The 18237-nt window shown below is 40.2% G+C and overlaps 1 protein-coding gene across 1 annotated transcript in view; it reads left to right on the top strand.

Moving 5' to 3' along the window:
• The first annotated feature begins 576 nt into the window (after positions 1 to 576).
• Positions 577 to 18237, top strand: part of SMAD1 (SMAD family member 1) — an 84118-nt gene continuing 66457 nt past the window's right edge. Inside the window, exons 1-3 of the mRNA XM_017820171.1 lie at positions 577 to 632; positions 3208 to 3293; positions 11058 to 11171. The gene's annotated coding sequence lies outside the window, so the exon portion shown is untranslated. The remainder of the gene's footprint in view (positions 633 to 3207; positions 3294 to 11057; positions 11172 to 18237) is intronic.

Below are 18237 nucleotides of genomic sequence, written 5' to 3'. Positions count from 1 at the left end.
GCTCTGTCAACTTTCTCTTCTGTAAGTATTGTACAAGTAGGTGAACAGAAAGCAGGGGTTTGCTCCCCTTATCCTGAATTGCTCGTATCTACAAGTCTAATAAGCACAGTCCAAATCATGGTCTTCTATTCAGCAGCTACATCAGTGTGGCTGTATCCTTAAGCAATCAAGTTTGAGCTCTGAGATAAAATAACACAAATTTCTTTCCAGCCTTATACCTTCCAGCACATGAATTGTGTCATAGCTGGTGATAACCTGGTACGATCAATCAGATTCCCTTCCCCTCTGTCCTCACAGTAAACTGTTGACAGGCTTTCTTGATGCTCTCTTTAAAGCAGAAGATATGCAAGTTATTTTAAAAATACCTGTTCTTGAGGGAAAATAGAGTCTGAAAAACAGGGAGTCCGTGAGCATAAAGCTACTGTTTGAAAGCACTTCAACTCCCCATCTGTGTCAATCCCAGAAGTACGAGAAGAGGCCTACTGCTATGTGAAAGCAGTTTACCTCGTCAGAAACCAAATACTAGTGGCTATTTATTTGCCTTACTTTCAGAGGAGTGATCAGGACACGAGTCTCAGCACTTTTTATAGTTGTGGGTGGAACGGCAGAGCTGCTGCTGTGAGGAAAGTCTGGTAAGTATCTCTGAAACAATCTCCTATTTTGTCTATATCTTTGCGTTTAAGAGACACAAAGTGTCTCTTAAAGAGACACAAAGTGTCTCTTAAAGCTTAAGTTTTAAGGAAGTTGAAACTTTTACACACAAGTACACAGTAATTTAAGGAGTTTTTTTCTGGCATCAGAGGACAGACTGTGTTAGAATAGAGATGTAACTGGGGTCTAGGAGAATGCTAAGTGCTTTCATCTTTATGATTGAGGCCTATTGGTTAGGTGAAAGGAGATAGTGGTAGTGCTACACACTAAATATGCCATCTTCAAGGATATCAGTCAAATATTTTTCCTGAAAATTTGCTTTTTCCTACTGTATTTATGACATACCTTCCAGGTGTCCTTAACAAAACGAACAATTTCCTTGCTTTCCCTTCATGTGTGATAATTACTGAGATTTAAACATGGCTAGAGATGAAGCTTATTCATGTACTTGGAGCAGATTGTCCTTTGACAAAATGACAATATTCGAGCTAACTAGCAAGTATGTTATTGTTGCTTGTAACACATCTTGCAAACCAAACTATACCAGTGTGGGCTACTACATTCAGAACGACAGGACACAGTTTCAAGCTGTTCCAGGGGAGGTTCAAGTCAGACACTAGGAGGAATTTCTCCAAAGAAAGGGGAGATTAAGCATTAGAATTGACTGCCCAGAGAAGTGGTGGACTCACTGTTCCTGGAAGTGTTTAAGAAAAGACTGGACATGACACTTAGTGTCCTGGTCTAGTTGACATGGTGGTGTTCAAAGGTTGGACTCAAAGATCTCAGAGGTCTTTTCCAACCTAATTGATTCTGTGATTCCTTATTGTATGCATCTGCTCTGATAAAAGACTGTAAAAATACATCTTTAAGGGATTCTGGGGTAAAAATAACTATATTGCAAGTCAGTCTTGACTAACATGAAGAAACCAAAATCTTACTTTGGTGAATGAGAAGGAGCACTTCCATTAAGCCAGAGTTTGCTGTATATGTGAGTCACTCAAAAAAGATGCATACATCCACTTCCTTTCTTTTAAGTCATATCAAACAGTCTGTTATATTCTAAGGAATACCGATTTAGCCATGGAGGCCTAGCTTAGCATGTACAACACCTAGAGAGCAGGTAGTTGGCCCATCAGAATACCTGTGGTAGGTACCCAGACCCTGGGTGGTGTCACTGGAGAACCAGAGGTATTTCTGGACCTGATCAGGTTGCTTTGGTGACCTATGAGCATAACCTGTGCTTTGGTTCTGTGATGGGGGAGCATTTGCTCAGCCCCTTGCCTAAAACAGCTGTTGCTGTATCAAGTCTTAGAAAGACCACAAACCCCACACATTTTGGTTAGCAATACCATCTTTTCCATGTGGACTTCTCCATCTATGTGGGGCAGTTGCCACGGCCGTTACAGGCCATAAACATCTCCTCCTATAAATTCTTTCTAAACTCCCAATAAAGGCTGTGTTTAATATCCTAAAGGCTTGTATTATCATTTAGTATCAGAACTGAAATGCACCCTTTTTTTAAGTACACTTTATCTCTTTTTTTTTTTTACTTAGTCTGCATCTCTTAGAAACTGAATTTTCCACTGAGATTTTCTATCTTGCAAACATAATGTCAGCACCTGCAACTAATTTTTAGATGCATCATATATTCGTATATGTTATGTATGGTTGTAAAATTTACTTTGTCTGCCTAGGTACTACAATGTTTTGGGATTTTTTTCCCTTCTGAATAGAGTAGCATATAATTCTTCAGCTTATCTGCTGTACATATGCCATGTACATAAGTTCTCAGTTTTCCTCAAAGGAACTACCTTTTCCAGTGCTCTGCATGTCGAGAGATATAGGGATAAGTGGAGCTTGATGAGTTACACAAGATGCAACAGCATTTCTTTCTAGCTATTCTTTTAGTGGCTTCTAACTCTATCCAGATAATCTATGGCTAACAAATCTTGTAAAAATACTAACTCCAGTAGTTAATTTTTGAGTTTCAGAGACACTACTCAGCCTAGGGTGGCTTGAGGTAGTAGTATACATAGTTCCTTATTTACTCTTCCCAATTTTCAGTATCCTTTATTAATGTTAATTTTTACATAATTGCTTAATAATAACGATATGCTTGCCATGAAATAAAGATCTGAAGTGTTTATTACAAAAAGAACTACACTGACGGTTTAGCTACATTAACAAGTCTGGAAACAACCAAAAATACAGAGGACTGTTTTATATTGTGGTGACTTTTTTATAACCAGAATAGCTAAGACTTTTCTTAAAACAGTATCTAAGTCCTGTGGAGACAGAAATACCACAAAGTGGCTGCAAGAGAGATTTTAGGATAATATATTATTAGCAATTGCTATTTCTGTGGTTGCATGAAACTGGAAACAAAGTCGAGTGGCTTTTTTATGTGTTTGGAATCAGAAGTCCCAAGGTCTCTTCTTATCCCACAAACATGCAGTTTCAAAGAATGTTTATCAGAATGAAAATAGCTGTGTGGGTATGTATATATGAGTTCTGCATGACACAGCTAAATGACCTGACAACTATTTCTGTCTCTAGGTATGTGTTTTGATACCACTGCTCACTTTCAATAAATGCACAAATAAGGTTTGGATTATTCTGCAATTTATTCAGTTCAGTGAAAGGTAAGCTGCAAACAGGATTTACACCCATGAAGATTGTATGGTTTGTTTCTCTCCTTTTTAAACAAATTCCATCTCTATCAAGGATGCCAATTCAGAAAACAATACGAATCTGACTTTAAAGTTAAGCATTTTAAATGTCATTAGCTTCAGTAAATCCCAGACAGGCTTTTTAAATGATTTGCTGAATAGGAGACAGACTTCTCAGCTACATTAGAATTAATATGCTTTTCACTCTTAGCCTTTCTAAGTGGTTAATCCTGTGCAAAATCCACTTTCACTATTCTGATGGCTTTTGTTTGTTTGCTTGCTTGCTTGTTTATAAGAACTTCTTGAGGTTATTTTTAATCCATTTGTGCATCTGAAAGTATTGGATATCTGCTTGGCTATCACAGGTTTAACCTTACTGCTGAGGTTTGGTTGTGTGCCACAGCTAATGGAAAAAATGTAACTATTCTACAGTGTTTTGAAGTTAAAGCTTAGTACCTCTGAAGATGTACCCAAGTACAGAGGAGTATATACCTAGCTGTTCTATTCACATCTACTATTATTTTTTCTGTTTATCTAATTTTTTCAAAACCAATTAAGACATATTTATGAAAGAGATGAAACTTGTTTGTTAGTCACAGAAATGCTGGTATAAATGCACCTGTGGCCTCTGAGAAGAATATGAATATAGAGCATCATGAGCATGTAGGTTCTTTATGACAGGTATTTTTCTGTCTGTTTTATCCCTTCACTCTCAGCTTAATCATGTAGCCTTTAAAACTCCTTGTCTGCATGGTGTTAGAAGTTATAAAGAATAAACCCCTTAGGTTAAAGTCCGGCATGTTTGTTTTTCTGAGTAAGCAACAAAAAATTTTGTTATGTCCCAACTAAAACTGATAACTGTAGTAATGACAAGGTCTTTAAAATACTGATATTTTAATTGATACTGCTAGGATTCAAGGCTAACACACTGCAGTGACTTTGCAAACTTCTCTAGATATTTCTGTCCATGGACTTTGTACAGGCACAGATGGCTCCTCTTTAATTGTTGATAACAGTTGAGATGAGCCTCTCTGTTTGCAGATTCACAAAACATTCCTTATGGCTGTGCAGCTATCTGGCTAGCAAACTTTCATTTGCTGGTTTTAATTCCTTATCTGTCTGTAACCTCCTGGAAGCCACCCAGAGACATCTTGAATTCCACAAGTTCCTGCAGTTCTGTGGCTCAGTGGCTGAGAATTGTTCTAGGCTCACAGAACTGCTTTAAAAAATTGTCAGGTTAAGTTATCTTGAAACTTTATATCATACATGCATAGATACAATCACTTTTGTTTTCAGTATAAAATGTTAACTGAAGTTCATCAAAGTTCAGTTAATTCTTTAGCTAGTTAAAATATGAAGAGGAAAACCTGTGAATATTTTCCAGTTTATTTTCTCTTGGTTTTAAGAAGGAGTTTTATGATTTTAAATAAGCTGAAATAAAATTCTGCTAATATAAATGGAAATACTTCATACTGCTCTAGCTACAGACTTGAGTTTGTGTGTTGGGATTTGAGACATTTAAACCATCATCTTCCCAGAGATTTTGAAGTGACCCAGACAGCAATAAAACTGCCTATGGCTCTGAAAATCACACTCCATACTTGCCTGCTTAGTGCTGTTGGCCAGAATAGCTCTTCAGGGTAATTGTGCATATGTGCACTGTCATCCAAAATAAATCAATGATTTTGTGGAATAAAAATGTCACAGTAGGGAGTCATTCCAGGCTGACACCACCATTCCAGAATAGCTGCACTCTTTGCTTTTGCCCTGCAGTCCTACAGTGGTGTCCATGCTTTGTCCACGTTTTGTTGCCTTACCTTATTAAAAGCTTCTACTTGCTTGTATGAGCTAGATTTTTAAAGGAAGAGAGGTATTAATGGAAACTTCTGATCACTTTATGCTAGCAACAAATATTAGCTCAAAGGCTAGGACATTTAAAAACAGTGACATTCTGGAAAGTTGCTTCTCTCTTAATCTCCACCATTACATACAGTGACGTTATTCTTTTCTTACCATGTATCAATGATGTATAGAATGGGGACCTTAAAGATTATCTAGTTCCAACCCTTCATCTTTGGACAGGGATGCCACCCACTAGACCAAGTTGCCCAGGCACCATCCAACCTGGCCTTGAAGGCTTTCAGGGATGGGGCATCCACAACTTCTCTGGGTAACCTGTTCCAGTGTCTCACCACCCTCTCAGTAAAGAATTTCTTCCTACATCCTATCTAAATCTCTGCTCTTTTAGTTTAAAACCCTTGTCCTGTCACTAGCTACCAGTGTAGAAAGTCGCTCTCCATCTTTTTTATAGACCCCTTTTAGGTGCTGGAGGGCCACAATGAGGTCTCCCCAGAGCCTTCTCCTTGCTGAACAACCCCGGCTCTCTCAGTCTGTCTCCACAGGAGAGATGCTCCAGCCCTCTGATCATCTTCGTCACCTTCCTCTGGACTCACTCCAACAGGTCCATGTCCTTCTTATGTAGGAGGCCCCAGAGCTGGGCAGAGCTTATGACACAAACTCCGGACAGTGATGCTACAACTAGAGGTTGATGAAGACCCAGGAAGTAATTTAGAACATAGTTAGAATACCTAAACATAAGAACTACTCACATGAAGACAGATGAATCCATGTAGCCTAACTTCCATTTTGGAGCAACAGTAGCCAATCCCAAATGCTTAGGATAAAGACAATAAGAATGAGCCAACAGACAGTAATATCTGCTTGTGAATTCTCTGAGCTAATGTGCCATCACATTAAAAGCGGGGGTTAAATTCAGCTGACCCTTGCAGCAGTGTACTATAGCACTCTAAATGGTTCACCAGTGTTGCCCCATTCAGATGTTAAGTCAGGGTATGATGGGCCAGTACAAACAGAGTCATAACATACTGCATTTGGAAATGAATTCAGAAAGCTGGTGTGCCAAGGCCAAAGGGAACCCAGTAAGATAAACCTGACTATTCAAGGTCAAAACCCACGAAAACAATGACTGTGTTATTTAGGCCAAGTGCTGGAATGAGATGGTCTGGTCTGGGGATGTATTCAGCTGAATGCTGGGATTAGTTTTCCTGTCGGTTTGCATCTTGTTGTTGTTTGACATCGTGTCCAAGAATGTGCGAAATCTGACTGAGTTTTGTTTTCCTCACAGTGGAGGCAAAGTCTCAGGACAATATCCACAAAGGAGGACCCTGTGGATTCCAAGATGTTTAACAATTTTATGCTTCTGCTTTTCCCTGATACATACCTGACAGGCATACATACAGAGATATTTTTTTGTCCTTTTTGCATTCCCTTTTTGCATAAAACTTAGTAGGAATCTAATTGCCTTGAGACCTCTGCGCTTTATCAAATCTAGCTGCAGTTGCCCCATGGATTCAATAGGTATTCAGGCTGGGACAAAGATATGCACAGAGACACTGTGATTTTGGTTCTATTAGGACAAAGGGTACAGAGAAATTTTATTAGTTATTCTTAAGAAGTTCAATAACTCTTCAGCTTTCCAAAACACTTAATGGTAAAGGAAAAATCTCTTATATATTAATGCAACATTCCTATCCTTTACCTTCCCCGCAATGGGCCTTGTCACAAAATAATCGCAGCTGACATGAGGAGAGCGGTTCAGCCTAAAACCAGAATTCCATCACTGTGGTAAAACATAAGGCTCTCAATCTCAGACTGTGCCTTTAGCTTATTAACCACAAGGAGGAGAGAGATGTATTATTGCTTAAGTGGGAGGTTCCAACATTCTAGCAAGTAGCTGCTCATCTGGAGCACCCTCACTCCCTGTGCATCCCATTGATTCCTCTGTTGTACTTAAATCACAAGAGTCACAGTGGATCTTCAGTTAACAAAGAGGGTGTGAACATGCTGTGATTTGTATATGGGAGTGCTGGGAGTGCCTTTCCAGAAGGCAAGGCATCACCATCAGTGGTATGTTAACTGTATTTGAGAGAAAGGGCTGCTTAGCATGATCTTAAAGTGTAATTTGGGGAAGGAAAAATACAGTCCTGAACATATCTCTAGGAAGTTGTCAGTCCTAGTCTTTTTTTAGCCATATAGGTATCTTTTTCATGTATTATTGATTAGATTATATTGGTCTGCAAACTGGATGTGCTGCTGTGGAAGCTTTTTTGGTCTGACAGCAAAAATCATTATAACTATCATCACAGCTATTATCTTTGCTAGTCATCAGAGTGGGAGATAAAGTATCAGCTGGAAGTAAAGACTAGCATTTTGTAGATTCCCAAAGCCTGTCACTGCCTATCCTCTCCATGGAAGATGAAAGATATTTTAAAATATTTCTGGTTTTTCTCCTTATGAAGAGTGCCTTGAAAATAAGACATGATTACAAGAAGTAAATCACTGAAGGTGGAAGACTGGGCAGAGATTTTTTTGAGAGTTAATAGGTTGTTTGTGGTTCTCTGTCACAAACTTAGTTCTGGAAAGAAAAACATAGCTGTGTGCCACAGGATTTGCTGGGAAGGCAATCTATGATGCCATCAACCAGAGGATGAGGCTATGGCAAGCTCCCTGGGATCATCCCAGGAACACAAGATGCAGTTTGATGAGGTAGAGCAGACAGCTCTGATAGTAACTACCTGGTTGACCTACATAATACAGGCCAAACATTCAAAGGACCTAAAATTGTATTATATGTGGTATTATAATATTACCGATTACAAGGTTTTCTTGTTCCAAACAGCATTACAGGATAGGAAAGCTGGATCTTCTTCTAATATGGAAAAATAATTAAGGTTTCAGAACCTGTTTTATGCAGCAGTGTTGACAAATTTTGTTGGCATTACACCTTTGGAAGATTTAGGATGAAAAAGAAAAGTGCTTCCTTCTGGCAGCAGGGAAAATACTTTCAATGCTGAGCTCTTATTCTGAAATAATAAACAGGTATAAACACATACATTAGGAACAGTTCATAGTTTGTGCTGTGCAGACTCCTTTTTACAGACAGATATCTTTTTTCTCTGTCTGTACGACTCTTCTCTGCAGGCACTCTGACCAGTTCCACATTGCTGCTCAAGCCCTTACAGGCTGCTCAGAGCTGAAACTCAGCTGTAGTTTTTTTCTGAGCTGGCATATCTGCAGGCACTACACATATATTGGCCACTATCTTGCTCTGTGGGTCCCTCTTGCCATCAGTCTTCTTGCTGTCACTGTATCTCTGCTTGTCTGACTGCTTCTACAAAAGATGCTCTTTAATTGTAGTGGCAGATAGTTGTTGGGAATTTGTTTGATAGCCAAACACTGAGATACCAAAACAAAATAGGCATGTTTGCAAATTTAATATCTCCATCCTAATCCCACAACAGTGTCATACTGAAAGGTTACATCAGTGTAATACAGTGTAATACATCAGTGTTGGCACATCAGTGTCAGTGTAATACTGAAAGGTTGCTGAAAGCCCTAAACCTTTGTTACTGGCAATACTTCCTTGTCTCTTGAATTTCTTTAAAGTCCTGTTCACAGTTTTCTGCCAGTCACTCTTGCTGAAGGGTTTTTCTCATTCACAAGGCAATCCTGCCTGACTTACTAGAAAAGATACACAGCAACGTGGAGCTGAAGCTGTTCCACTCCTGGCATGACTCAGAAGCAACAGCATGAGTGGTACTACCGATGTTAAATCAAAACTACATGTAGAGGCAGCACTGAAGGGCTTTTGGGCCTGTTTCAAAACAGTTGTGGTCAAATGGCAGGGAAAGGGTATAGCAGAGAAATTAGCTTCCACATCTAAAGCAACAGCTGAAGATAGATACTGGTACATGCTGTGGAACTGGAAGTACTGAAGGTAGGGGAATGCATTTATGTTGTGGACAATATCAACTACAAATCTTAATTGTCTGTGGCATTTAATAATGCAGAATTCAGCCCAACATGTAGGCAGCTTCTCTTCACCTTTCACTGCTGCTAGCTCAGGCCCTAACTTGTTTGGAGAATTGTCATTTGAAAATATTATGTATGCCAACAATTATGCCAAACTGTTCTGTCGGTAGAGTGGATCAAGTAGTCAAAATGATGCACCATTTACAAAGTGCTTAGTTTCTCATTTGCTTACTACAGCATATGAATAAACATCAAGCCGTGGTCTACACTAAAGGAAAACTTTCCCACAAATTCTTAACGCTTCTAACCCGTATTTGGGAAAGAGATTTAAGAATCCTTGGTAGCGTGTAGTTTCAGCTCTGGAGACACATTGCACTTGGAAAGTGTTTATCAGGTTGGGAGACCCTCCTTCACTCTATTTGTTTCCATTTCAGGATACTAATGTCTCTCAGGCTTTGCTTAACAAAAGGGTTTCCTTTCAACAACACTGTGGGAAAAACACAACTCCATTTGAATATTGTCTGTATGACAGCTTCCTCAGGCTCCACAGCTGACAGCTATCCTGATTAAGAGTTACAGGTTCAAAAAAAATCTCACAGGCCCTGCTGACTTTAATAAAAGTTACTCACACGATGACTACAAAATCAACAGTTGTTTTTCCCGTATAAAGACTTGTTTGAGAAAAGGTCTTCAGGAAGACTTGTTTAAATACAGACCGAGTATTGGATTTTTTTCAAGAAACAGCTACTCAATTCACACTAGAACAAAGTCAGAATCGTTCATTCAAGGATTTCTTTTCCTTTTTTTTTTCAATAGAACATTAGGTAGATTAGCAATACAAAAGCATTCATAGCTCAAGGTCCTTTCTGCCTGTTGTAGCTTTTAAACAAACCCATTTCTGAGTTTTCCCTTTGGACCTTTTTCCCTCGACTGATTAGCCAATGTTTGTTGTCTGTAGTTCTGTAATTTCCACTTCTTGGGAGAAATGTAAATTAAGGAAACTTTATTATCTCGGAGCTTTGTATTTCCGTGAAAAAAAACAACACCAAAAGGTTTACTGTTAAGGCTATGTGTGAAAAGTCACCTTCTCATATGTAAAGAGCTCAGCCGTCTGTCTTTGTTTTGATGTGGGCGTGGATTAAGCGTTTAACAAAAAGTGTTGGTAGAGTTCACACTACTTAATGCTTTTGTGAAGTCTTGCTTAAATACAAACTCTCTGAAATAAAATGTAATTCGAGGCTTCTCAATAAAGAAACATATTTTAATTCCTTCTTTAACTCATTGATACTCACCTGGGAGCCTTTGCTCAGTTTAAATAATGTCTACATCAAAAAGGATTCCTGTCTTTTATATGTGAAAGCTTGGGTGTTTTTCCCACCCCTGATGCTTGTTCTAATAAGAGACATTACCTCCTCCTGCAAACCTCGCTTTATTGTATTGCAAAGTGTAGCAGAAATAGATGACGTTCAAGTGGTTATTATGGAGGGATTTCTGAATGATAAACCAAAAAGATCAGAACATTTTAGAGAGGCAGCCAAATACCTAACGGAGATATAAAACATTAAAAAAAAGAAAGAAAAAGTAGAAAGAATGTAAATTAAACTCACCTGATTACTTCCTTGACACTCTCAGAATATAAGAACAAAGGTTTTACACCTAAACCGAAGAGCAAAAATATAAATGCTTGCTTTTCACTGGGGAAAAATATTTTAATATTTTTAATTTCCCCCGTTCTATGTCTTTAATTCTATGACCCCTGTCCTTATTGCCTACTAGCTTCTGGTGTCTATTGAAAGATCAGATTAATTTTAATATTAATCTTTTTGCAAGGAATTTTCAGAGACATCAGGTTTAATTTTACCAGTCAATATAGCCTTCTAACTAAGTACTTGAATTTCCTTCCAGCTACTCCCTAACATTTGCACAAGGCCTACGAGAAGGAGAAGCTCACACTGATCAACAGTGATCACTTCAGAAGCTGGTTGAGAGGCCATCACCAACCCCATCTCCTGAGAGGAGGTTTGCAGTGGGATTTAATACGAATATTTGGTTCTACTGGGCAGCTGCCCCTCTGGGAATGGCATATCAGACTGCACACCACGGTGTGAAAAGACACAACATCCAGCACTCCCCTTGGGTGCTAGAAGTCCTATTCATACTGTCATACACGTACTTCTTGCATAGTGCTCTGTTATTTCTGTGTGTAGCCTATGGGTTTTACACCAGGTAATGAGTGGCAGAAGAAGGAAAGAAGCAATCGGTTTTGCCCTTTCAGAAAACACTGAAGTAGCCAAAAAAATAAAAGCCTTTTGCATCTAATTACCCTGGAGATATATCTAGCAAGGGCATTGCAAATATAATTCTACATAAATACTTCAGGGTGAACTAGTGGGGACTGTACTGATGCCTGACAAGTTCTTTGCTCTGATCTGTTTTCATTGCACCAGTTTATAGCCTGGTGACCAGACTAAGGTTTGTGTTAACTGTATTTCTACTGCATTGAAAATTCTGTTTGTGTTAATTTTACCTCGATTTAGCACAGCAGCACACAGCATTTTCTTTGAAATATAAGGGATTAATAGTTTTACCAGGAAACTTCTGTGATTTAAAAACTCCCAGGAGAAAGGTTGGCTTCGATTTCTTTCACAGATTAAAGTCACTTCCTACATCTGCAGGTTTTTCTCATTCATACATAGGCAGGTCATCACGATTTGCAATTAGAACATGTTTTTGGGACCCAGGAAGGTCTGATTTTCCAACACCAGCTCTGCAATTGATTTAATGAATAATTGTGGGCAAATCATTTGGTCTTTCTACTTCAGTTTCTGCATTTAAAAACAGGAATAGCATCTGATGAGGATGTGTGTGAGTTTTGATAAATTTAGGAAGGCAGGCACAAGGCTCCTCATGTTAAGAAATGATTAAAGTTTGTCTGGTAGATATTACAGGAAATATTATTATATACTGTGAACATTTTATAACATCAATAGACAGACTTGGAAATACATTTTGAACTATAACACTAAGGAGTTGGCAATTTTGATGTAGGTTTTGTCTTTAACATAAAGGAGAGCCAAGCTTGTCTTACTCACACCTCTGATCTCAGTGGGACAGATGTCTTGTAGGGTGGGACTAGTGACTCACAGAATAAGGGTTGTGAAGTGTTGCCCCACGAGGGTAACTTTCTGCAGGACACAGAAGAATTTTGTGATCTCTAGCAATGCTAATGGCAGTCATGGGGTGAAAAATATTGCACATAGGGCTGGAAAAATAGGGGCATATACTATTCATTTTGACTTACAAAGGGCTTTTTTAAGTTAATATCCACTATTTCTAACAAGAAATATATCCATAGTTCTTTGTTTTAAAAGTAGATTTGTAGGGGAAATGGGAATAGTCTGTTCAGATTTTTCATGTTCACCAGGCTAAACCTATCTGCCTAATTGCATACCACAGCATCCAAACTGTAGAATTGTTTGGAAAAAAAAAACCCAAAACAAACAACAAACTTCTCATTGCAACTAGCTTATCCTGAGGCATTTAAAATGTATCTTGTAGAGCCTAGTAAAGCAAACACTTCAATCGTTTAGTAGTTAGCATGAGTAATTAACTGTTAGCAGTGTTCTCAGAAAAAGCTGACATTTTGTTAATGTTCTACAGGAGCTAGTAAATATAACCAAGGGAGAAGTTTGTTGTCAGCATCGCAAAGATAGCTGGCACAGAAAAACTAGGGTATATTGTAATGTGGGAGAAAAGGAAGGAAGATTGATTACTGATACCTTTCCTGGCATTCACCTTTATAGTCTCAAATCTTGTGGTAGCATCTCTCCCCTAAACTGTGAAGAAATATAGGGGTCTGATTCCCTTAAATTTATTGAGTTTGTATCAAAGATGTGTTCAGTAGAGAGCATTTATTTTTAAAAGGAGTATTTCTCTTGACTTTTCAGAAACAATTGTCTTTTCCAGGTGGGTGATTTCCATTTGACCTACCCAGCACAGAATTATTGTTTTGCTAGCTTAGTGAAAACTCCGTAATATTCCCATTTCATTTTTTAAATTCTGACTTGGGGCCATTTTAAAAGGACATTCTTCTGCTAAGAAAAGGGAAAAGATTATGACAAAGTGATAACAAATCTCATAGACATATTTTAAGTGCCAGGCCACTGTCTCCCTAAGGGCAATAATGCATATTCCCAGCAGGACATTGATCTTATGTGTATTTTAGTCTTGCACTTGTGTTGGGTGAGGGTATCACCTCCCCAGGGAGGCCTAACTAATATTTAAGGAAGCTTTAAAGAGGGAGAGAAAATAATATGCATGTCCTGGGAGTGGGAGAAAGAGAAGTGGGAAAAGAGAAGAGGGAAAGGCAGCTGACTGGAGAGCGTATCACAGTAGATAGCATAGTAAGTTGAAATTGGGATATAACATGGCTTACAGGAAAAGCCTTTGCTTTCAAGTGGCTGCAGTCAGAGAAAATGGTGATAAACATTAAATATGATGTTAAAATGGCAAACACAAAGCTCTGTTTTTACTCTGCCTGTGATGCTGGCAGATGCTCATATTGGACAGGGTGGGAAGGAGTGGCTCCCCAGACAAGGATGCAGGAAGGCTGCGAATATTCTGTCCAGCCTTGGTCTTTTCCCTCCTCATTTTCACTCTCTCATTCTCCAACTCCCTACTTCCTACCTCCTACTCAAAAATTTCTTTTTCTGGCAGTTTTGTGAAGGGTTTCGCATTTCTACCCCCCACCCTCAGGGTAGTTGGAAAAGAGATGAATGGGAAGAAGGGTTGCAACTGGAGCTGGGCTGCCTTTAGTTCACACAAAACCCTGCAACCTCCTCCTCTGTGCTCTTCCCTCTCCTGGCCCAGGGTGAGCCAAGCTGCTGCCGTGGTGCTGGAGGCCTGGTGGTGCTTCCTTTTGTGCCAGAGCGCAGGCTCAGCAGTTTGGACACGGCAGCTCTGGATGGGAGCTACGAAGGGCAAGGCTGTAGGGCAAGAGCCAGTTGTCTCAGGAGGTGCCTTAGCAAGCAGAAGATGCAGGTATTAGGGAAATGAGGGGAAGACCCCCGGAGGCAGTGCTTTGATGAGGCTCTGAGGAGTGCAGAGAACCAGCTAGAGGTGCTAGGGGCCCCTGCTGTAACATGGGCAGCAGGATTTGAAGAGCTTTGCCTGGTTGAAGCCTGCACACACTTTGTTATATATTTTTTCGTGCAAAGACTTGGCGCAGGGAGAACAGAAAGCGTGCACTGTTTCACTCGAGGAACTAGAACACCTGGGTTGGGGCAGGCAAGAAAGTGGAGGTACAAATAAACAGGAATGGAACAAAGCAGGATGACAAAAGCACTGAAAATGTGAACAATACTTTTTAAAAGCAAATAGGAGTTGGAAAGTTTCCCACAGCTGAACTGGTTGTTACTTAAAGTGTGTATCAGCCTTGAACTTCTTTTTTCCTCTTGCTTCAGCAGCAGGCAAAGACTGTTTTGGAAAGCAAGGTTGGAGGTAAAGAAACCACTGGTCTGTAGCTACCTTAACTGACAAGTGGAACATCTCTCTGGCTAGGTAGGGACAGAAGAACCAATATTCTGTGGTTTTGTTTCCCCAGAAATTATGTTTGGTCATCTTAAAGTACTTTGACATAAAACCTTTCATGTAAGCAATGCACCACTGTGACCTGCTGTCTAACACTAGTGATGACTTCGTCTTGATTGCAAGGCTGTCTTTTTGTGATACGAAGTGGTTAGGAAATACACCCCCATTCCTGTGAAGCGGCTCTGTGAACAAATGCAGCTTTTTGGAATACCTGACAAGACCTGCATTTGTGGTCTTTAAAACACACCATATGTCCCACCTGCCTCAGTGGGCTACTGTGCTGTGGGTGTAAAAGTCAGTGGCAGGAGCAGAATACTTCCTGCCAATGTTGCTACAAAATCCACATAGTTCTGTGAATCAGTATAATTTATGATCCTAAATTACTCTTCCACAGTGGCTAGATTAGAATATTTCCAAGTTTCTCAAAATCTTTCCTTCTTACTGACATCAGTTTCTTTTGAATATTCAGATTGCTTTTCCCACCATCACCGATCACTTCCTAATAGCATCTTTTGTGTGGGCTCTGCCTTGTCTGTAGCAGAAATTTAGACCATGTTAGAGTTCACTCGCCAACAAATAATAAAATAACCACCCTAATATTGAACTAAAGGCAGAACTAGTTTTGGGCAGGTGATATAAACAAAAGGGAGAACCTTAAATCTTAATGGGCTCTGCACAGTAGAAAGATAATTATTACAAACTAACTCCACACTTCCATCACTCTCAAATGCATGTTCTGTCCCCACCTTTGAATTGTTTCTGATATATGTGGCATACAGTTACGTTCTTTGTTCAGACCACTTTCCCAGTAAAAGACTAGACACCTCCTTTTTTTACCTGGATCCCTTTTCTGCTGGATTAGTGATTTGAACTGGCTCAGGAAACGGGTCTGACAAGATCTGAGGAGAGCAGCAGGTAAACAGAGTAGTCATGCTGCTGGGAGAAGAGCGGGGAGTCTAGGTGAGCAGCAGTGGGGAGCTGTGAACTTCATTTCCTCATAGGTGCTGAATGTTTTAGGAAGGTTTAACAAAGCAAAGCTGTTCTGAGGGCAGTGGAGTTGACAGACGAGTTGACGGCTCTATTTTAAGACCCACTCCCAAAATGAACCCTCTTCACATGGGTCATGAAAAGGCAGTACGTTGTGTTGCTGCTTTGCTTCCCCAGGCATCTAGATTTGGCTTGAATATGTTTTGAGTTGCACTGAACTTCTTTCTTGGGAAACACAGAAATCAAGGTAACTCCAAATATCATTTAATTGTGGCACCAAAATGAGACACTGCTCACAGTTAATTGAGCAGATCTGTGACTTTATCTCCTCCCTACTGCTGAAATAGTTAACGGTGTTGACATGTAAATTATCTTTACTGTTTGTTCAATACAGAGCAGAAATTGTCTCTCCCAAACAAGTACAGTCCACCCAAGGAACCATTACACAAATGCCCCAGGACTTGCTCCCAGCTACTTGGTTGGTTAATTACATGCCCCACCTCTTCCTTATCAGACCAGGAACCCTATTTCATCATCAGCAAAACTATCACAGACACGACATAGCCAGCAGCGTTCCTAAGATAACTGCAATCCCTTCACCTAACATGCACTGTCAAAACATTGTTGACCAACTCACTGGCATAGTGCAGTGGCTATCACAGTGGCTGTGGACAGACCAGTGCCACCTACCACTGTGCACATTTCACCAGGGCTGGAATATGTGGATGTGGCAGAAGTGTCTTCTCCACAGCTCACACACTTCCCAGTCATACCTGTCAGCTCAGCGACCCTGGTAATCAAAAATAACAACAGCACTGGGAAAAAAAACCTCTGACACTATTTGCAGCTTCTGTATCCGTCCCACTCAGGTGAACAACTACCTGCCTTTGGGCTCCTCTAGTGCTCTGGAGCCAGTTTAACTGGTTTGGATCTGGCATGGTCTGCTCTGCCAAAGCCAATAATGCCTGGGGCACCCAGGACAGCCTGTTGTGCCTGTTGTTAGCGAAGAGGGTTCTTCACTCTTGCTCAGTAGCTTTTCTATTCTGTGCTGGATGATTCTTTTTAGAATGTCACTACAGATTTGGATGCCAGTGACTGTTTTGTGACTGTTTGGGTGAGCTTTGGGACTGTTTTCAACCTTGACTTATTTAAAAATACAAAATGCTTGCATAAATAACAAAGTGGATAGAGCTTTTCTGTTTCTTAGACCCACCTGACATTATAGACTTTAACATAGAAATCAAATTGCCTGTTTTCTGGCACAATGCAGGAAGAAGCTCAAGGATGGGAATGTGCCATGGAGGAAGAGAAAGGAACAGTGGGGATTTCTGTAAGCAAAATGTCTACAAATAACTGTTTAACTATGGCCTTAATCATATCAGCATGTCATACTACCTATGTACCTTTGCTGGGAACCAGGGAAGGGAATTAAGTGCCTTTAGTTCTGCTTCTTTCCCAGACCACATTACAGCTTGCTTAGGTCCTTTATTCCCATTCCCAGCACAGTGGGTGCTGTAAGTAAAATGTGGACAGGTATAAACTATGTGTATGCAGGGGGGAATTATGGTGTTCAGCTGCACAATAAGCCAGTATTTTTGCTGAAACTACAGCCTGAGGCATTCCCTCCCCCCAAAAATAAAAGGGGGCAGCTGGAATATTTTTATTGTGCCTGAGTTTGGTTATCCACTTTGCAGCATAGCCTCACAAAGTGGCAAAGCTGAAGGAACAGGATGCAGCAGCTTGAGGTCAGGACAAACAGAAGAGGGATGCTGGGAGTTCCTGCAGCCTCAGTGTCTGCACGGGGAACCACAGCCTTGGGACCTCTGGCAAGCTGATGAAGTAATTTATGTGAAGGCTTGGACAGTAACTCAACACAAATGAAGTTGTAGGTGTAATGATGTTTTGAATCAAAACAAACTAGTTCAAAATTTAAATCAATAGCAAGTGCTTAAAGCTATAATTCAGGAGAGAACTACTACTGGCATAATGGTCCACAGTTTTGAAATGCAGATCAGTAAATTTCTCTGAAGGCCATTTGTTGGGCTTCCTGTGAAATTATATGTGGCTCCTGAGATAAGGCTTTAATGCAAAATGTATATCAGCATATTCTTAACTGTAGGTATGTGAAGTCTTGTTTACCTGCATGGCTGAAATGGGACATAGGATGTTGTTTCACAACACTTTTAGCTGACTTAAGCCAGCACTGCTGCCCAAATCAGTGCAAGAGTGAAGTTAGAAGATCCAGTTGGGCCAAACTAACAGGTCATTGCTGCTGAAAGGGGGTGGTTCTTCTGTCCTTCTCCTCAGCCTGCCTGCCTGCTGCTGGCCATGCACTCCATACACTTCTCTTGCCCTGGCTCTGTATTCCTCTCATCCTTCAGGGAGCCATTCCAGCTCCATGCAGTTAAAACATGACAACAGTGGTCCCATGGTTTAATGAACTGAGCTGGCTCTCTGCAAGGAGAGACTTTAGGGGTGTAGAAGCAAGAAGGACCTGGCTCCACAGCTG

The sequence above is a fragment of the Lepidothrix coronata genome, unplaced genomic scaffold, assembly GCF_001604755.1.
Source record: "Lepidothrix coronata isolate B3197 unplaced genomic scaffold, Lepidothrix_coronata-1.0 Scaffold79, whole genome shotgun sequence".
Taxonomy (NCBI): domain Eukaryota; kingdom Metazoa; phylum Chordata; class Aves; order Passeriformes; family Pipridae; genus Lepidothrix; species Lepidothrix coronata.
Note: the sequence above shows the minus strand (reverse complement) of the source record. Positions and strands in the feature narration are given on the sequence as shown.